This window comes from Leopardus geoffroyi, chromosome C2, assembly GCF_018350155.1.
Source record: "Leopardus geoffroyi isolate Oge1 chromosome C2, O.geoffroyi_Oge1_pat1.0, whole genome shotgun sequence".
Classification (NCBI taxonomy): domain Eukaryota; kingdom Metazoa; phylum Chordata; class Mammalia; order Carnivora; family Felidae; genus Leopardus; species Leopardus geoffroyi.
In genome coordinates, this window is record NC_059333.1 from 79,447,429 (window position 1) to 79,469,514 (window position 22,086).

At 40.0% G+C, this 22,086-nt stretch overlaps 1 protein-coding gene and 1 long non-coding RNA gene across 9 annotated transcripts in view; one reads left to right on the top strand and one right to left on the bottom strand.

Moving 5' to 3' along the window:
* LOC123611099 (LIM domain containing preferred translocation partner in lipoma) overlaps window positions 1-22,086 on the bottom strand; it is a 680,366-nt gene that overhangs the window by 257,598 nt on the left and 400,682 nt on the right. Inside the window, exon 1 of one of the 8 annotated variants that reach the window (XM_045502623.1) lies at window positions 1,080-1,204. The exons of the other annotated variants lie outside the window; for them this stretch is intronic. The gene's annotated coding sequence lies outside the window, so the exon portion shown is untranslated. Of the gene's footprint in view, window positions 1-1,079; window positions 1,205-22,086 lie in introns of those variants that run through there. 8 annotated transcript variants of the gene reach the window in all.
* Window positions 14,296-15,050, top strand: LOC123611102. The gene is made up of 2 exons (XR_006718433.1): window positions 14,296-14,510; window positions 14,794-15,050. It is a non-coding gene; the product is annotated as an uncharacterized LOC123611102 (long non-coding RNA).

Here is a 22,086-nt window from a genome sequence, read left to right on the forward strand (position 1 = left end):
TACTCTAATGTCATTTACCCACACCAAGTCACTAGAGATATATAGCTGTGGGAAAGATGCCGCTAACTGCTTCTTCATACCTACTCCCCTACTTCACTACTCAAAGAATTTCTATTTTATTTAGGGTGACAATGTCCTCACTTAAAATACTTCTCTAGACTACAACCAGAGATAGAACGTTGCCACGGGACACAGTTCTGGCCAATGAGATACATGCTAAACATTTTAGGGAAAACAAAAATTCTCCTGATATAAGCATCACCCCTACCTACCTTGCCAGTTTCTTCTTTCCTGCCTGGTTGGTGGATGTGGGGCTGTAGATGGTACGGCTATCTTGCCCCCACCATAAGATGCAAGTCTATCAACTCAGATATATATATAGCTTTCTGATGATCTACACTGATCCAGAGATAAAGATTAAAACACTCCCAGAGATATTTGGTTGACATACAGTAATTCTCAATGGAGAGAAATCACCTCCTGATCAGGGACGTTTGGTAATGAGTGGGGATAATCTTATTGTCACAGTGACTAGGGGATGTTATCATCATTGCATGGGCAGAAAGCAAAACACATCACTGTCAAACCCAAGATGGCAACAGCATCCCAATGAAAGTGACAGACTCTTGGGCTACATTTCTTCTGTCAACCTACCTGTGAAGTGCCCAGATGTGAGCCAAGGAGGCCACAGGTCCTCTCTAGCATCTCTCCTCTACAACACTCTCTACTTCTTGATCCAAATAACCCTTCTCCCCTTGGTCCCTTTGATCCTAGAGCACATGAAAGCTCTGACTCTGCTGGCTCCAGATTATCACTCTGTCCCTAAACACTTCTCTATACCCAAATGCCTGTGTACGCGATGCATTTATAAATCAGCGTGTTATCATTTTTGTTGGGATTCTGACAGTTACAGCTCTCTTTCCCACATTTTATTGGTCTCAGTTTATATTTGTCTCCTTTCCTAAAGAATTCATAATTCTAGATTTAGTTCTTTAAGTTACCGGAGGCTGTTAAATACAGTTATCTTTTTTTCCCCCTTATCTGATACTAGCCTCTCAGAGGACAAACTTGCCATTTACTTTTGTAATTGAAGCAACCTTAGTAATCTTGTCTTGGCAGAGTAGCTTTTCCCTTCTTTATGAAGATGGCTCCAACAGTACTCAAGAGAAAGAAATTCCATTTCCTTAATAAGCAATTTATTAAGAAATACATCCTGAAGAAATTCCTAAATACACACACAGTTAATTAAGATCCTGACATTCTGTAGTAAAAAGCATGGGAGAGTCAGTTTGAACCTAAAAAAAAAAGGTAAGGTCAGTTTTTTTTCCAGTCAACCATGTCAGTCTTAAAAAAAATGTCAGCATAGATGGAATTGAATGTAAGAAGGCATAAAGCTTTTCTTTTCTTTGATGACTCAAGATCAGCAGAAACCCAGAGTTCCTATTTTGAACACTTTACAAACCCAACTATAAATGGAGACAGTGACTGAGCAACTGGGCTAATGACAGGCGTACTCTGTGCTGCAGCTGTAGAGAAGTCTGTCCCCAGAGCAGATCCTGCAGAAATCACAGATTTTGGAAATGAAAGCCAATCACAATGATAAAGTAAGAATATAAAAGAATTAATATAGACCTAACTCCTGAGAAGCAACATTTTCCAACAAAACTTCTCTTTTTCTTTTTTGGTGAACACACACACACACACACACACACACACACACACACTTTAAACCTCCGTAAAGTCTTTGAAGGAAGGCATCAGGTCACAGTTGCAGAAGTCATTGCTTTCTTCTAGGAAATATCTCACCAGTGGAACTCTCTTTGGGGGATGAGAAGGTTTCCCACAACTTTATTATGAATTCTGCTGTCTATGTGCCGGCATGCTTCTGACTATTTTCTATATCGTAACTACGGGAGTGAAAATAGCACATTTAGCTATATTTTTCCCTTTGCAGTTTTACACTCTTTACCTCACTGGAGGTGGAAGGGGTAAAGAACAGGAATCATTTTAAAGCGTATTTATTTATGTTCTTCATAGTTAAAGAAAGCTATGGCAACATTTTCCTGGCCCACATATTCAATTAAATACATAGTGAATCTTTTCTACTCACTGAATTAGTTGGCACTTCCGAGTATTTATTTTTGGCATATCATTTCTTTTTTGTTTTTGCAGAAATTCTTAAAGTTTTATCATGATTTAACATTTTTATTTTGAAAATCAAGCACATTTTAAAATTACAGGAATATATATATAATATATACATATATATTACATATACATGTATACATATAATATATATTTGTAATATATATATATATTATATGACTTGAATCTCTGTAAGTCTTTTTATGTGGTTATTTTTCCATTAATTATTTTCTAACGATCATGTAAAGCTCTGTGAGGTTAATGGGAGAAGGGCAACATCCTGGGATGAACAGTATATGTCCCCCCGTCCGCCAGGAGCTTATAGTCTGGTAGCGGGGTTACTATATAATCAACAACTAGTGGATGGATACTCCATTACCAGGAAGAACTGGTCGTGGCCACGGGACAACAACAGACAAGGGGTACCAAGAGCACCTCTCGTTCTCACCCCATGGGGCAGGTCCTCAACTTCCTTTGTGGCCAGGTCAGGATAAGGTCTGGCCATTCCTCAATCTCTCCTGCCCCTCCCACCCGCTCCCTGACCACACTCACACGAGCGCACACACACTCCCCAGCTCCAATTTACCACTATGTCTTCTATGCATCCTCCATTTCTTTCTTATATCCTTACATTTAACTCCAGTCTCGTTTTCCTTCCGCTGCTGTTTGCCCTCATCGCCACTTCCCTGAGCTGTTCATTGCCATCAGCGAACTTCACTTCTTTCTCACTCCCCTCCCTCAATAACGCCACAGTCATCTCTCTAACATGACCCTCTGAGCCTGGCTCTCTGCTGATCGCAATCTGCCAATGGCCCTGCTTTGTGTTGAGCTTGTTTTATTATGTTGTGCTCTTTGTTTGTTTGTTTGTTTGTTTGTTTTTAATATACTTTAAAAGAATTTCCAGTCTAGACCCTGCCTCCCCGGCCAGCTGCCTCCTTTTTTCTACCATCACTCACATCACACACTCCAGCAATTTGAGGCTTATGCAGAGACTGGAATAGATCACACAGTTATGTCTGCACTCAGATCCGTCAGCCAGGACCTCCTTCTACAGTCTCTGATCTGTTCTATCCAATCTCTACCGCGCTGCTCCCCTGCTGCTCAAACATAGCCATCTGGGCAGTTGCCTACTTATTCTGCAAGTCTCAGATCAAATGATGTGTCTTCTGTACTGTCATTCTAGACTCCTCTGTAATGATTTGGACGTTCTTTCTGTGGTCCTTCAGTTATATTCCCCATGAACTTTGTACATAGTCCCCATTAAAACAGTTACCTTCTGGTGTTTTAATAATCGACTTGCATGTTTTTTAAGTTGGAAAGAAGTCAAGCTGTAAGCTCTAGAAAGCCAAATTATCATGATCTCAAACAGACAGAGATTTGTCTTTCATAATAGAGAATCCAGGAACAGGCAGCGAAGAACTAATGTCTGCTCAACAGTGACAGCAGGGATTCAGGCTCTTTCTAGGGATCTGTTAGAAGCACTTCACTAATCTTTCTTTAAAATTCCTACTGATGACCAGTCGTCACCATATTGCCCAATGGCCCCAGAATAATGACCCTCTTTATCTGACACAGGCCCTCCTCTCTTCTCTCCCTCTTTTTCTATTAACTCTTTCCAGGACCATATATACAACTTAAAATACCTTCCGTGTTATGAAGATTCTCTTGAGTTTCTATCTCCAGAATTCACCAGCATTCTGAATACCAGGCCCAGATATTCAGCTGTTTATTTTATGTGTCTGCTTGGACGTCTCAAATGCCTTTCAGGCTCAACATGTGAAAAACTGTCTCATCATCTTCCTTGAATCTGCCCTTCTATTCCCGTCTGGTTTTCTCATCCACACAGGTGTTGCTCAAATGAGAACACTAGGAGTCATTCTTGAGCCTCTCCCTCACATCCCATTCAAGTACTAAATCCTGTCGATTCTATTTCCTAAGCAAGGAGTCCTGTAACTCTCAAATCTTTCCACATTTCCTCATTTCCTCTGCTGTGGTGACTCTATTCCAAGATACCACCACCCGTCACTGTGAATTCTCCAACAGGAATCCAGACTGGTATCCCAGGGTGTACTCTTTCTCCCTCTTCAAAGAATCCTTATTCTGTAGACGGAGCGCTTCCTCTCAAACACAGATTTCATCACTTTACTTTCCTGCTTCAAAGTTTTCAACGCTTAGGGGATTGTTTTGCACGCTAGCTCTTCTCCCTCTCCCTGAAAGCTACACGCTCTATCAATCTCTGACACTGACTTTCTCTCATAGCCAGTGTGCCAGGCTCTCAGGTGCCATCACCATGTGAATTCTAAGGAGCTAATTCCTCAGAACCCTTTAAGTGTCACCCTGAGTGTGGTTCCTCGGTGAGCTCTGCTGAATCCTCCGGCAGAGTGAGCACTGATTACTGCTCTCCTACACATATCACACTTGTACGTGTCTGTCTTCACGGTGTGAGGGACTCTACCCTTGTACTCACTACTGCTTCCCCAGTGGCTTTTGCATATCATAGCCAATAGTGGGCATTTGACAAACATTTGAATAAATGAATGACTGAATGAATTTGGACTCCAAGAAGAATTCATTTCCTTGTCAGATTATAACCCAACGTGCAAAATACGAGCTACCTCGTTTCTCTTATTACTTGACAATCAAGAAACGCTGTCATGCATTTAATGCATGCTTAATTACAGTAATCTCATTAGTTTTTCCCTTTCTCTAAATAGTTCAATGGCTTTACTTTTTTTTAACGTTTATTTATTTTTGAGACAGAGAGAGACACAGCATGAACGGGGGAGGGGCAGAGAGAGAGGGAGACACAGAATCGGAAGCAGGCTCCAGGCTCTGAGCCATTAGCCCAGAGCCCGATGCGGGGCTCGAACTCACGGACCGCGAGATCGTGACCTGAGCTGAAGTCGGCCGCTTAACCGACTGAGCCACCAAGGCGCCCCTCAATGGCTTTACTTTTTGAATTGATTAATACTACTACCTTTCAAAGAAGCGTCAAAATGCTTACTTTCATTTTGATGGTTATATTGTATATGCAAATTCTACTGGATGCTGGCTCTAATCTCTTACAGATATAGTTAAGGGCCAAATTTTAAATAAAATTACTGCAAAAGAAAAGAGACAAATGCATATTAGAATAATCTTTAACAACATGGACTGCAACGAAATGCATTTGAACTACCAAGTAATCACAATGCCCCAATCTCTAGAAATTTAATTAATCAAAGTTATTTATTCAATTAAAAAAATTGAAATTCTGCTGTGTGTTGGTTACTGAGCTAGTTGCTAAAACCACAAACAGACAAAGGAAGTCAGAGTCACTGCACTCAGAGAATTCTTAATTAGATTTTTTGGACAAAACAGGGGAGCGGTAAGTAGAAGGGTTTCTACTAATAAAGAAAATTTTCTAAGGTAAGAGAAGGGGAATGTATACAAAAGCGAAAGTCCTACATAAAAGCAATTGTATAAAACTCAGAGCCCCTTCATATATTTTGATTCCAGCTAGTACAGTGACATGGAAAAACGCCTACGATGGCAAATGAAAATATAAATGCTAAATGACAAACACAGAATGTGAAATCAATCATATACGCAATACAGTTGAAGCTGTAGGAAATGTGATTTCCATATGGACAAAGAACAGATAAACCATGGAACGGGATATGGTTGATTTGTCAGAAAGGATTCTGAGCGTTTCAACTCCAATTTTACTTTCATGACACTTATGTACCGTTATGGGAACAAGACTTGATGAAGTATTTTCCTTTACGGTTGTCAACTTTGTATGTCCTTGTGGCAGAAAACAAATTCAAATATTCATTGATATCAAAAAATGCGTAAAAATGGCAAACACTTAATGTTACCTGTCCTTTGTGTAAACAGTTTGAACACTATTTATACTTAATCCTCACAGGCACCCTTGAGACAGAAACTATTGTTATCCTTATTTTCGAGATGAAAATACTGAAACACAGAGAAATTAAGTAACTGCCAAGGTTATACACACACATAGCAGGTGGCAGATGTGGGATTCAAACCCAGGTAGCCAGGCTCCCTCGTTTCGGGTTTTAAAAACCAGTTTGTTTCTCTCCAGCAAAGTAAGGGTGAACTAGACCACATGTCGAAAAAGCAAACAAAAAAGAAAAAAAAAAAAGAGGCCTTTCCACTCTATCTATGGTTTTCCCAAATTTAAGAGTCATGAGATCTAGATGTGGGAACAGACACATTTCTCTCCTAGAAGAAAAATAACAGAGTAAAGGAGACAACAGATACTCAGGGCTGGGATCTGGGAGAAAACAGAAAGAGGTAGACTGTGTTAAATTGGAGAGTCCATACTCTGTCTAAACGCCTGCTGCTACACCGTGCCAGCTAATTGCTGCCCTGTGAAATATGGATCCAATGTTTCTTTTCTGACTTTACGGTCATTTTTCTTTGCAAACACTGAAAAGCCACAGGAAGGATTTCTGCAGGACAAATGTGGCACATGAGGTGCATTTTCAACTCCCATTCTAACTTAAGGACGCTGGCAAATAGAAATACCATGATGAATGAAATTGAAGGGTCCCATGTTGGAATTCAGGGGACAAAAACTTCCGGCTTCACCACTGTGTAGTTGGGTAACAATGAAAAGGGAACATTACTTCTCTAGATTGACTTCTCATCTGAACAAAGAAGAAGACTTAAGACTGCTGTTATTTTTCTCTTTTCGTTTTAAATGAGGAGTGCATCTTTTTCTTGAAATAAAACTCTTTCTTTAACCCAGACAAAAGATGAGCTTCACTGGATGATGCTCAGGGTTGACGGGAGCCCACCCACTTGTTCCTCTAATACTATTTCTCTACAAAAGATATAATGACATTCAAAATCCAGTGATTCCAAGAGTAAATTCTGAATGTTTAAAATTAGTTTTAATGGCCAATAAGAGCCTGATCTCATCACTAAGGATTCACACCAGGAAGGTACTTAATAAATAACGGCTGGATAAATGAATAGCCAGACTTGGCTTCTAAGTTTGCACAGTGAGAAAAAAATGCAAACACAGATCACCTATGTCAGTTATAATGCCATGCATTCTCATATTTGCTACTGTTATTTTTTAATTAAAAATTACGGTCTTATTTTCTCTATGTGTTTAATTGAGTAATTACTTTTTTTTTGGTTTCTTGAGTGCCCTTACTGATTATTTTCCAAAACTCAAGATTGATTGATTTTTAAATAAGTTCTATGCCCAACGTGGGTCTTGAATTCATGACAAGAATCACATTCTCTACCGACTGAACCAGCCAGGTGCCAGAGAATTCAGGATTAGTACCTAGAGCAGATCCATTTCTCACTCATTCAGGCCATATTATCCACTTGATAGATGACCCCATGAGCTAGAAAACAACCTAGCAGAACAAGAGTAGAATACACGATCATAATACTGTACATTAAGAGAAGTACTTCTCAAATCTGGCTACACAGCAGGACCATTGGGGGCTTTTTAATACAAGTTATCTTTCATTAGGCCTTTCTAATTAATAATTATTATCTTAGATCCACCCAGAGATTGAAATCTGTAAATTAAAGAGAGGGGCACATGATTTTTTGGTGAATCCAGAATTCACAACTACCTTCTTAGGTAGTGTTGTTAAAGCAGAATAGTGAGGCATACGTGGAGTTGGGGGATAGAAATAATGCAAAGGGGTCACCCCAATTATCTTCAAAGGACAATGTTTTTGTGAGTTAGACTTAGGGAGCAATGCGGTGTTTGTTGGGTTCTATAAACTCTTCATGAGCAATATGTGTCTGGGTGAACTTGGTGATATGTATCGTAAGTCCTAATAAAGTCCATACCTTTCGCTTCTAGGAATTTAACCTAAGGAAATTACCACAAGATAGCATAACCGTTTGGTTTCTAAAAATGGTCATGGTCATATAATATATAAAAACGAAAGGTTATAAGGTTATAAGCAATTTAAATAATCGATACATGGGAGCTGGTGAAATCAATGATGGTGCATTCATATAATGGAATACTATTCCACAATTGAAAACTATACCATTAAATGTTTAAAAACATTTAACATTATCAGCAATCCACCAATCCCACTCCTGGCATACACCTCCCAATGAACTGAGAGCAGGGACTCTCATGAGTATCTGCACACTCGTTGTTCATAGCAGCATCGTTTGCAATAGCTAAAATGTGGCAGCAACCCACGTGTCCACTGACAGGTCAGTACATAAACCAAATGTGGTCTACCCATACAGTATTATGTTACTCAGGCTAAAACGAGAAAGCAATTCTGACACAGGAATCAACCTTAAAACACGGTGCTGGGATGAAATACGCCAGTTACCAAAGGACACGTACTATAGGATTCCAATGACCTCAGGTGTCTAGAGTCGTCAAATTCACAAAGACAGAAAGTACAATGTGGTCACCCAGAAGGGAGGGGGGAGGGAGGAATGGGGACTGATTAGCTAATGGGTATAGAGTCTCAGTCTGGGAAGATAAAACAAGTTCTGGAGATGGATGGTGGTAATGGTTGCACAACAATGTTAATGTACTCAATGCATTCTTAGAAATGGATAAGATGGCGGGTTTTGTCATATACTTTACCATAACAGTAAAAGAGAAAAAGAACAAGAAAGGAATAACAATAAAAAGTCAATAACCTTATACATTTAAAAAATCAGGTTTGGTGACATTTTGTATCTGTTAATCCATATTTGCATCTATCTAGAACTCTCACACATGCATACTTACTTATATGGCTAGAAAGATCTAGTCTCAAAATGGTAACAGTGGATATTTTAAGGAGGTGATGTTTGGTGTTCTGTATACTTTTTTCTATTTTCCAAAGTGCCTAACACAACCACATATTACTTTTTTTTTTTTAAATCAGAGTATATGTGTGTGTGTATTAAATACTACATATGAAAAATATACATTATTTAAAGAAACTGACACACACCAAAAACTATCGTAGTGTCCCAACTTGCATGTGTGAGTGTGTGTGCATAAAGAAGAAAAAGGAACATCGAAGAACATTGCAAATGGTTTATAAATATTCTTAAGAGGTGAAAAATTACATTAGCAGATGCAATTAACAGAAACTTGTGTTTCCATCTTCATAGTTTTTTCTGTATTTTCCACATTAAAGAAAAAAGATACCTCATAAATGGTAGCTGAGAACTGGTGAATGGTTAAAATGATCTCAAAAGATTACTTTTGGAATTAAAATCGCAGGATTTTAATTAGTGTCACTGAGTTCAAAACATTACTGCTGATACAGAGACATGACTAATACACTAATCCTCAGCTGTTGTGCACCTAAACCACACACACACACGCACGCACACACATACACGCACGCACGCACGCGAGCGCGCGCACCCCTTACAAGTCTCGCAAAGAGTTCCCGTCAGAGAGAAGCAGAAATAAATCTCTTCCTTCTGTGCATCATATCAAACCTGTTCACTTCACAGTGCAGCGTTCCACAGACATGAACTACAGCTAGAGAGGGGCTACTCTTAAGAGCTTCACAGGTGCTTCAGACACAGCAGCTTTAGTTTGGGTCTGGTGTGCACTCCAGAGCAGTTTTTGCCTTAGAAGCTTTTCCGTGTAATTAATTCTTACCACACTTCTGACTGGGTATAAGTGACTTTGAGGACAAGTGGCTCCCCAGATTACTGAAGACACCAATGCTGGCAGGTCAGCTGTTTTCCCGGAAATAAAATCAAGTCCATTGGCAGCATGAAGATACCGCCTTGGGAACGGTCATTTCTGAGTTCCTACCTATCACACGGGGAAGCCGTGACCCCACGGAGGCCCTGCACTCATATGTCATAAAACTATCATGTCATCATATTAACACCAAGAAAGCCAGCATTTCAAGGAGAGTAACCCTCACCCACCCCTCCCCTGCCCCGCAAATAGCTGTCAAATAAGATGTGGTATGTCATCACTTTTGAACTTGAGAGGTCTTTGAGGCTGCGGTTTATGTAATACCCATACAGTACGGTACACTTAGTCCCTAGCATGCATGTGGCTGGCCCTGGATAAAATGCCATTGTGATGAGGGTTAATTCAATCCGAGCGTGTTCAATAATCTAGGAACAAAGTGACAGGAGAGCCTATTTCAACAGCAAATGATCTCATACACGGAATCATCCCCTTCAAGGGCCTGTGTACTTTTGTCCAATCAGGCCAGGGGTCAGGTGAAAAGTGCCAAGCGGTGAACTAATTAGCCCAGAAACAACAAAACACGGTCTCAGTGACAGTATGACAGCACAGGTGTATTTTTACATGGCCGGTAGCACTGGAAGTTGGAATAATTCTTTTGGTGGGTAAACCGGCAATCAAGAGCCATTAAAATTCCCGTAACTTATGTTTAATTGCTTATTTACAAACTATTAGAGGGTGGTTGAAGAAATCATGGTGCACGGATCCGATGGGATGTTAGCAGCTTGCAAGCAAGGAACACATATTCAAATAAGTCTATAAGGAAAAGCCTATGTGGGGCGCCTGGGTGGTTTGGTTGGTTAAGCCTCTGACTTGAGCTCAGAGGGTTATGATCTCCCAGTTCATGAGTTCGAGCCCGATGTCAGGCTCTGCAGAGCCTGGAGCCTGCTTCCGATTCTGTGTCTCCCTCTCTCTTGGCCCCTCCCCTTCTTGCACTGTCTCTCTCTCTCTCTCTCTCTCAAAAATAAACATTAGGGGCGCCTGGGTGGCGCAGTCGGTTAAGCGTCCGACTTCAGCCAGGTCACGATCTCGCGGTCCGTGAGTTCGAGCCCCGCGTCAGGCTCTGGGCTGATGGCTCAGAGCCTGGAGCCTGTTTCTGATTCTGTGTCTCCCTCTCTCTCTGCCCCTCCCCCGTTCATGCTCTGTCTCTCTCTGTCCCAAAAATAAATAAACGTTGAAAAAGAAATAAATATTAAAAAAAGTTAATTAAAAAAATAAAAGCATATGTATACTGCATATGTATATTGACAGAAAATTTGTAAATCAGTACTATGCTAAGGTTAGTAGGTTATCTTTAAGATGCATGGTCATGTGATTGGATGTTACAAATACAGCCATGCAATTCTTTCTCTCCTTGGTATAGCAAAGTTTTTTGGTTCTAACTCCTAATTACCTGTACCCTTTCCAGTTCTCACTACCCTAGTTCAGTCCACTATCATTGCCGCCCTAATTCACTGCAATTTATATACCGAATACATGGGCACATATGCTTATATATAAATTTATTTTTATTTTTTTAAAGTTCATTTATTTTTGAGAGAGAGAGCGCATGTGGTAGGGGCAGAGAGAGAGTCCGCAATGCAGCACAGAGCCTGACCTGGGGCTCGAACTCACAAACTGGGAGATCATGACCTGAGCCTAAATCAAGAGTCCTATGCTTAACTGACTGAGCCACCCAGGCGCCCCTGAATTTTTTTTTTAAACTGACCTCTTATCGTCCTGTAGTACATCCTCTATGCTGCAACCAGAATATTTCAAAAATCCAAATAAGATCATCCCCTTTCTTTATTGAAATCTCTTGAAGGTTCCCACTGCTCTTAGAAGGAAGTTCAAATTCCTTCTGAAAGAGCCACCACTTAGCTTCCTTGTCTCCTCCCTTCCCTCCCCTGGGACTGGATGCTCCAGCTATCCTGTGGATACCTACCCTGAACATTTTCCACTAGCTCCCACTTCTCAACTCTTTTTTTTTTTTTAAGTTTATTTATTTTTGAGACAGAGAGAGACAGAGCATGAACGGGGGAGGGTCAGAGAGAGGGAGACACAGAATCTGAAGCAGGCTCCAGGCTCTGAGCTGTCAGCACAGAGCCCGACGCGGGGCTCGAACTCACAAACCGCGAGATCATGACCTGAGCCGAAGTTGACCGCTTAACCAACTGAGCCACCCAGGTGCCCCTTTTTAAATTTTTTTTTCCACTTCTTAACTCTTAATGAGTATTCATCCCGCAGGTTTTAAATGAATGACACTTCTTCGGAAGAGGCAGTCTTGAGCCTCTAAGTCTAGGTGAAGTTGTCTATCACTCATGTCCCTTTAACAGACTGAACTTCTCAAATGATAACCCTTGTCCATTGTTTCCAATTCCTTCTGTAACCTTCTCATCTCCCCAAGCATCCTACAGGTGAGAACTTGTCACTCTCATTCAACACAATGCCTTTAGCATCTAACAAACTGATGCTCCATAAGTGTCTGTTCAGTAAATGAAAGTTATTTCCGTAGTGCACTACGGACAAATGCTGTAAAAGAGTAAGATATATTTAATCAAATGAGAAAATAATGGCAGTAGTTGGTTAAATTATAACCGTCCCATTCTTTTTTCATCCCCTGCCAGTTTTGTAAAGTAAAAAGCTTTACTTAGATGAAAAGCTACACAATAGTTATTTAAGTATGACGGAGGGTTGTGGAATTCAATGTGACTAAAAAAATATTTGGGGGCACCTAGTGGCTCAGTTGGTTAAGTATCCGACTCTTGATTTAGGCTCAAGTCGTGATATCAAAGTTTGTGAGCTCTAATCCTGCATCGGGCTCTGCACTGCGGGTGTGGAGCCTGCTTGGGATTCTCCCTTCCTCTCTCTCTGCCTCTCCCCTGTGCTCCCTCTTCCTCTAAAAATAAATAAACTTTAAAAGATATTCTTAGTTTATATGTTTTAGGATTGTTAGCTATAGGTAACAGGAAATGTGGTGAGCGTGATTTAGTAGTGTTCGGTTATAATCAACTACTATAATAGACCCAACGATTCCAGCCTATTAGTGCTTCTCAGAAGCCATTAAGGACAAAAAGATGAATATAAGGGCAGGATCTCTTCTCTCAGGAAACCCTCAAGTCCTGTAGGGGTTTCTCATTGCTAAAATTTGCATGTTAGTGGTAGAATTTAAAATGTGACCACTTTTGAGACACAGTCTGAAAAGAGTTATCTGGAGCAGATGTAAGCACAAAGAAATATTTGAGAAAGAATAAATAAGGTTGATTTCTTTATGCATTATTATCCACTATGCTTTACAGAATCATGAAGTATTACAGCTTGAAGGAATTTGAAGGTCGCAAATTTCTACCTTCTCCTCAAGGGAACAAGGCTTAGGAAAGATTCACCCAGAGTGAAGAGGCCTTGAAAGGGTCAGAATTAGAACCCAGTTTTCCAGGCTGTAACACCAGTGTTCCTGACATCACAGCAGAATGACCAGACTTAGTAATAAGCCTATAAAAAGGCAACAGACCCAGTTTTGTTTTCCAACAAAAGCGAACCCCAGCGTATAGACACCCGGCCGCATCGCATGGAAATCACCGACGAGGCTCAATGGGGACAAGCTGGGTTGCTGTGTTTTCATACAGGAGTTTCCAAAATAGTAGTGGAATTCAGTAAGGGAAGCCACCAGTGTGAGCAAGTGGCTATATTTGCTACAGTGGAAACAAACAGACCTTCGTTCACATATTTCCAAAGGAATCTGGGTGACCGAAAGCAAAGTAAAAAAGGAATAGGTGCTGTGTCACAGTCCTTAGGGAACTCTGTGAGCAAAATTTGCTAAGACCTATTGAATATTTCAAATAAGAGATCAAAAGGACACCATATTCACAGCACATTAGGCTCATAGCAGAGTCACTCGATGCGTGCTGGTTATTTTTTTCTTTCCTTTTGCAGAAAGCATGCTCGCTTTTAAATGATCACTGTATCACTGGGCTTTGGATGTACATCATTCACATTATACAGTGTATCGGAAAATAAAGTTTCTCTTCCGACACATTTGTTCTCAGAAATGGAGACTGTCCACTTATCATCGATGGACAAAGGGGCTGAATCACAGAAGGGTATAATTTCTAAGGAGAGAGCACTTTGCCACAGAGTAGGAGGAAGGGTAGAAAATGTTTTCATAAAAAGCGACTATTAGGTACAAATAAGGGCTCTATTCACCAAACCTGTACATATCCCTTTATCCTTGTAAAACAAGCTATGAAAGCACATAATGACTAACTGCGGCAAAATTACTCACATCCTAACTTTGCATAATCGCTAAAATGGTTCTGGTTTTTTAACCCTCCTCCTTCAACAATTCTGCACTCTTAAAAAAAAGTTTTTTTTTTTCAACCACAGCACAAATGGTTATAGCAAACGAGTGTACCAGGCACATCTGCTGTTCCAGAAAGAATCCACTCTCCTGTGCCAAATCCACGTCTATCGGAAGAAATAAAAATAAATTGCGAGCAGGTTCAGCAAATGCCCAGATAAATCCTGCAATGACCACATGGAGTAGATGCATTTCTGGTAGCTGGTGATGCCTGAAAAGGGTGAGGCAACAGAGGAGCAATCTGGAAGCAAAGGTTGCTCGCCCATCAGTCTTTGTCACTCCCTCCCGGAGCACGGAGCGGAGGTAGCTCCTTTCCCATTCTTTCTGGGCGACTATTGAGATTATCGTTTATAACCTCAGAGGTGGTAGGCAATGGGCAGAGTGTTTTGCAAAATGCGAACAGTCATCTCAAAAATAACAATGACAGTCCTAGTTTGAATGGTCCCCCAAATCATTCCTTGCTATTTTGCCCATTTATATTTTGGAAAGCTTTGCTGGTAGAGTCTATTTGCGATTTTAGATCCTGCAGTGAAGTAAACGGGCTAGAATTTGGAGTAATCAAGAATTTATGTTTCCTCTTTTCCAGATAGCCACCGCCAACTGGAAATCTGAGGATGGCTTGTGGGAGAGATCACCATGACTTCAGCCCTGGTACCTGGTGACTGAGCTCTATGGAACAGCAAAGAGATGGTGACTAGGCCAAGAGCAAGGTATCCACACCACTTCTGATACCCTTTATCAGCTGAGATGCAAATGGCTAACAGAGCTCAATCGTTCTGGACAATCTCTTCTTCCAGAAGAACCTCCTTCCGATGGTAAAATGAAGAGTAATTTTATCCTGTTGTTGTTGTTGTTTGTTTTTGTTTTTAGAATTACAAAATATGTGGGGCACCTGGGTGGCGCAGTCGGTTGAGCGTCCGACTTCAGCCAGGTCATGATCTCGCGGTCCATGAGTTCGAGCCCCGCGTCGGGCTCTGGAGCTGATGGCTCAGAGCCTGGAGCCTGTTTCCGATTCTGCGTCTCCCTCTCTCTCTGCCCCTCCCCCGTTCACGCTCTGTCTCTCTCTGTCCCAAAAATAAATAAACATTGAAAAAAAAAAGAATTACAAAATATGAAACAATAAGAAATTCAAGGACAAACATTCTCAGGGACCCAATTTCCCAATTTTAATTTGGGCCAAGGTCTGAAAGTCCTGGGCCAAACAAATGTGCTTCTGTTGGTCTCAATTTCCTCTTTATAAGCAAGGGGATATGACTGGAATATTTTAAACATCCCTGGTAGCAGGGCTGACTGGGTGGCTCAGTTGGTTAAGTGTCCAACTTTGGCTCAGGTTACAGTCTCATGGTTCCTGAGTTCAAGCCCCAAGTCAGACTCTGTACTGACAGCTCGGAGACTGAAACTTGCTTCAGATTCTGTATCTCCCATTCTCTCTGTCTCTCTCCCTCTTGCACTCTCTCTCTGTCACTCTTTCAAAAATAAATAAACATTAAAAAAATTAAAAAAAAAAACCCACATTTCTGGTAGCTTAAAACATCTAAGAAACACCCTTGATCTCAGATAAAGTCTGATACCTGAGGTCCTTTGGAATGGTATAGAAACTAAGATCCTTCTTATTCTGACACTATTTTCAATTCATTTTTGTTAATCTCAAGATCTATATATGTTGCAGAATGTTATTTATGTTATATTTGGTATTTACATAAAAATAACAGGTTATAAACTTGTACATACAGCATGATTAAAATCCAATATCTAATTGAGAAAAAAACCTGAATGACTATAGTTATTAGAAATATAGATATTTTGCTCTTTTTTCTTCCTTCATTTTATTTTATGAAAGCATTATATTTGCATTTAAAATGAAATAGCTTTATTTACAGAGAAAAACAATGATATCTCCAAACGTCTTTTCCTTTCAAAGAACACACTGCATCATCCCAAACCACCCTAAAGCAAAGAAATATGATATTAGTTGCCTTAAATACATGACTTTGGAATTTCTTTTTGAAAAATGGTGTCATTCATGGAGTCATTGACCATTAACTGACCACCTTCTAAATACCAGAAATTTTGCCAACTTCTTGGGTAACAAGTTATGGTTCCTAGCCTCAATGAATTCAACTATACTTGGGTGAAACAGAAAGAAAACCAGTGGAAACTTCTCAGATTCCCAGAAGTCTGACAAACTCTACTTGGAATATAGTGTTCTACAGCAACCCGTTCATTTTTTTAAACATAGAACTGAGTTCCAGCCAGACAAAGAACACTGGTTTGAAAAGGTCTAGAAGCAGGGTCCCCCTCTCTACTCTAACTACTGGATGACATTATGTAAGTTCCTGTCTTTTCTGTTGCTCAGCTCCTTCACCTTCAAGGTGCTGGCTAAAAATGCTTCTTCACATTTCCCATGGGCAGCTGAATTCAAACATCTTCCCCTGGCCTGCTATTTCCTATCTCCCTTGTATCTCAGATGAATGTCATCACCTAGGTAATTCTTGTTGCAATCTCAAGTTAGAGAACTGTTGTTCTAAACTACATAAACTCAAGAACAGGAACCATGTTCTAATATTCATTATTCATCCTTTCATTTAGAATATGGTAGCACAAAGATTAAGCTACAATAGACTATCAAAACATCATTGAGGAATGAATGCATTAATGAATGACTATATTCAAGTATGAGGTTATCCCCCATTTTCTTAATTTTCTTTATTTAGTCTCTGCCTGTGTGAGCCCTTGTGGATTCTGGGATGATTGGCATTATAGAAATATAAAGAACATGATAAGCAGCTTCAACAATATCATTATTTGGTGAGAATGGAGGAAATCGCATTTTAAAAAAATGAAAAAAACAAAACAAAACAAAACAAAACACCAATGATCTCAGGCATCAAAGGTGCAATCTATGGGGCTAGTCATTTTATTTCTAGATTTCTTCACTCAATACCTCAGCAGTTAAAAAACAAGACAAAACAAAAAGGCAGCAAAACATACAATTTCCCAGGGGCACCATTCATAGATGGTACACAACAGAACTACTCAAGAAGATATTTTACTATTATAAACAGACAGTTCAGTTTTGTATTTATTCTGTTGTCGCTCCATGATTTTTTTAAATATGAAATTTATTGTCAAATTGGTTTCCATACATCACCCTGTCCTCGTCCCAACAGGTGCCCTCCTCCATGCCCTTGATTTTTTTTAATGATGGCTCAATAACATATTCAATGTTCCTCAGAGCTGTGAATGACAGTGCTGGGCAAACTCTCATGTTAAGAGGCAGTTTCTTCATTAAGATAGTAATACTCATAGAAAATACAGAAGATATGAACAAGATTAATAAAGAAAACGGAGGGGCGCCTGGGTGGCTCAGCTGGTTAAGCGTCCGACTTCAGCTCAGGTCATGATCTCGTGGTCCGTGAGTTCGAGCCCCGTGTCAGGCTCTGTGCTGACCGCTCAGAGCCTGGAGCCTGTTTCAGATTCTGTGTCTCCCTCTCTCTCTGACCCTACCCCGTTCATGCTCTGTCTCTCTCTGTCTCAAAAATAAATAAATGTTAAAAAAAAAATTAAAAAAAATAAAGAAAATGGAGGAAATTTAAAAATTCTTCCAAAAAGCTGTTTATGGTGTGGTAACCAAGTGGTCAATCCGCCTCAACAGATGGGAACACTCAAAGGTGATAACCCACTACTCAGTATACATATTTAATTTCAAAACCCAGACCGGGATGTGAGGCATTAAGATTTCCCTACTGTTTTGAGTTGTGCTACAGTCTCTTCACAAAGTAGTTTTATTTCTGATATCAACAATGTGAGGGCATGCAGTTGTATATCAAGATACCCGGCATGCACTTCTAACAAAATGTCAACTCCCCACCTACTCACTTCTCATGTAGATCAGATATCTTTCAATCAGCCAAACTATAGGCATGCAATTCAGACCCATGCCTCTGGGCCAATCACATCATGCCAATGATAAACCCTCTGATACTGAATTGCAAAAGCCTTGTTGTGTCAAGACATTTGATATTTGTAATGGGGCATCTAAGAACATTCATTTATTATTGTTGTTACTGCCATTATTACCATATTATCACCACATTCCTTCTATCTACTCTGTAATGTGTAGATTGTTCAGAAGCCAAATATAGAATGGTAGGACCAGGGCTGTGCTGAAGAAATATTAATCTGGAAGCCATATGGTTATGATGGGCATAAAGGCAGCCAGACAAGAAGCCAGTGCCACAATCCAGGGAAGAAAAGATAAGGCCCTGACGAGGGCTAGAGTTTGAAGGAAAAGGCTCCTACAGCATTCTAGAGAGTGTGTATGTGTACAGATTGTCCCAGAATAGTTCTGGCTAGCAATTTTTCCTTTGTACAATGATATTTCCAAATATGAATAAGGAATGGAGCCAATGAGCTCCTGTGGTGTGGCCAGTTTAATGGAAACCCAGCAAATACGCTGGAAACAATAACTGTTAAGACAAATACTAAATGGGGGTGTCAGAACAAAGAGAAACAGATTCATGCGGGAGGGCTGCTACAACTGAAGGCCTCAATTCCAGCACTCGGAATTAAATGGCATTATTCACACTTAGACACTATGGCCCCTTTCAGGAAGAGGGTGATTTGTTGCTTTTGGGAAATCCAAGTAGCCCAGCAGTCACGCATAGGTTGTACGGAGGGGTAGACAATTTTGTGGGGGTAAGCACCGTGGATGTGTCCAAGTGACCTTAATGATTTTACTTCTAGCCAAAATTCAAAGATAAATCTTGCCTCAGATTCTGAAAGTTCTCATCTGGCCATGGACATCCCTAAATGAACCCTCAGGGAGAAGGGAGAAAGGAGCATTAACAACACCCACCAAGTCATACTTCATCTCATACACTTATTGGGCTTTGTCTAAACAGTTTAACTACACCTGGGATTCAGAATTAGAAAAGAACTACCAATTTAGCTATGTCAAACAAAGCACTAAACTGGCCATTTTCAGTGGTGCCCACAAGTTGAAGGCCTTAGAGGTCATGGGCCATCCAACAGCACTCAGTCAAGGGGTCTAGGAACACTGGGTCTGAATTCACACATGTAGCCTGGGTCAAAGCTGCCCAAGCTCCTGACCACTCCCTAGGATTCCCCAGTCAGAGGCTAGGCATCAGTTAACCATCTATTTCATTGCTTGCACTGTGCTTTGTCCTTGGATGAAGGGTAAAGAGAAATACTTGTTTCGTAATAACTTATCTATCTCAAAAATGAAAAGAATTATTTGCCCTAAGCAATATGGCACACAGCGTAGATTAACCTTAGGTGTCATCTATGTAAATAAGCAGCAGCTGTAAAGACAGAACCTAACCTCAAATACTGTTATGGAACAAACCCTAGGTTTGGTCAGCTTCGATCACTTACCCAGATCTGTGATATTGTAATTACCCCCTTAGAATAAATGAACTATTATTCCACATTGAAGAACCACTCTGGCTATTTAAGTCCATGTACACGAGTGCCATGTGTGGCAACAGAAAAGAAGCAGACATGCCCAGCGCACTGCAAAACCCAACAAAACAGTGACAACAAAGCAAAAACAAACTCTGGCAAAAACCCTGCAGACAATAATAGCAAACCTCACGTTTTGAACAGAGCTATACAAACTATACGTTTCCTGTCTTTAAATCAAAATTTGTTTTTAAATAAAGTCTACAGTCTTCACAAAGTCCAATAATAAAATAGCCAATAGAATTGGTGAAACATTCATGTTTTATGATCTTAAGCTTTGTTTTTAAAATACGGTCAAGTAGCTTCAATGTATAAACATTAAATTATTTTGAGCCTCACAAGTTTTCAGCAGTAAAGTAATAATGCTGTGTAACTTTTATCGTAGAGTAGAGAGTATTAAAACTTTATTTCAGGATATAATAATTTTAAAGAAATAACTACATTAGAGTTTTCAAAATGTAATTGTTGTTTTATAACCCACACGAATGGGACAAAAAACAACAACAACAGCGTATAGAAACTGAGAGTTTTGTGCACAATTTTCATAAATATATTGTGATGTGCACAAACTGTATGTAAATATTGCATTTATCTATCCATTGATAAAGGATGCCTTTCAAATGATAGAAGTAACAGATCTGCTTTCATTTTCCTTTAAATAAGAAATTAGCCATTCTTTTGCAAAAGTATTGAGAGCTAACTGCGGGAAGGAAACACAAGAGGAACTTATATATTGCTTAAATGGACTAAATGTATTTTTGTTCCTCCTAATTTTCTGACCTTTGCCAATGCCCAGAACTGATGGGATTAATGCAACAGTAAGCACATCATGTACATTCAAAAGTGTCTGAAATGAGATACATGTAAAGAAAAGCACTCCTCACTAAATAAATAAGCACAGCAGATGAGAAGACACTGGGCTCTTTGGAGTAGAGAGAAATTTATTCCATGAGCTCCCTGGATTCAAGGAGTTCACAAAGCAAAGGAGACGAAGTAACACTAGTTAAGTGCCTATAACATAATCATTGAGAATGCTAGGCCACGCAAGAGCGGTGATTAAATTTCAGATGGGTTATTCCCAAAGTGGCAAGCAGAGAGTGGCTCTCCCAGTGCTGTCTTCTTCCGGGGGACAGAATTAGAACACAAAGATGGCTTCCTGTGGAGGGCGAGGGTAGGCCTTCATTGTAAGAGGAGGGTAGATAGATTCTTTCAGGCAAATGAAGTGAGCAGAGACCCAGACAAAAGGAGAGGGCCGGGAGGGAGAACAATCAAGTTTGTCAGGAATTTAGTAATAGTTGACACACATTCTATGTGCTAGGCCTCATCTAGGCGCTTTCCATAGAACTGAGGAAGGGCCTCTCATTGTTCCCATTTTACAGATGAGGAAACTGAGGTCCAGGTCTAGGTGAGATGAAGTAACTTTCGCAACGTCACAGCATCATCTCATGTTGGTACCTGAATCTAGGCTTCGTGGTTCTAAAGTTATTCTGTTGGCCTCTTCTATACGAAAAGCAAACACCTAAATCAAGGCTGTAAAATTAGATCAGGATAGATTGTGAAGGGTAACATCTGCCTTTCATTTTTGTTGACAACTAATCTGATATAATTAAAGGACAAATATTAAGGTAAAGAAGGGCAGGGGAAGAACACTGAATGCTGAGAAAACACACACACACACACACACACACACACACTGCAAGGAGAACAATTACTCTCTGAAGAGAATGACTCGTTTCATTAAGCGTAAGGACATACACAGCTCTGATGCAAATCACATCTGTTTAGCTGAGGGTGACATTTTCAAACAGTCTTGAAAAAGGCAGCTTACGAAACATTATTAAAGCCCTATTGTCATAGCTATATACACAGTATTCTGTATCCACATGTGATCTCAGTTTAAAAGATAATATTATTTTCAAATATCAAAGTTTTTTCCCCATGCGCGGTGCCATTTAAAATTCTGTCTTCACAGGACAACCAGGGGAATTTAATTATCATGTTAACACATCACAAAACTTAAAACCACACCAACTGTGGCCACCGAACGAGAAGCAAGACCCCCCCATTCATTAGGAACCATCATGGTTCAAGGTACTATACACTTGAAATTAACATGTTTTGGTATTTTTTGGTGCTGCTTGAGTTTTTAGAAGGAGAGGAAGGAGGGAGCATAAAGAAAGTAAGCTATCCCCTAAAACCTCTTAAACAGTGAGCCTACTGAAAAGCAAGAAATCTATCTTATTTTAAAGGAAACAAATACTAGATCCCACAAGATTCCTCACTAATTTAAACTCTTGAGTGCATTGCATCAGATATTCAGGCCATCAATCTCTTAATCTAAATTCAAAATCCAACAGACACAAAGCACATAACCACTTTAGGAAAGGCTGTTTCA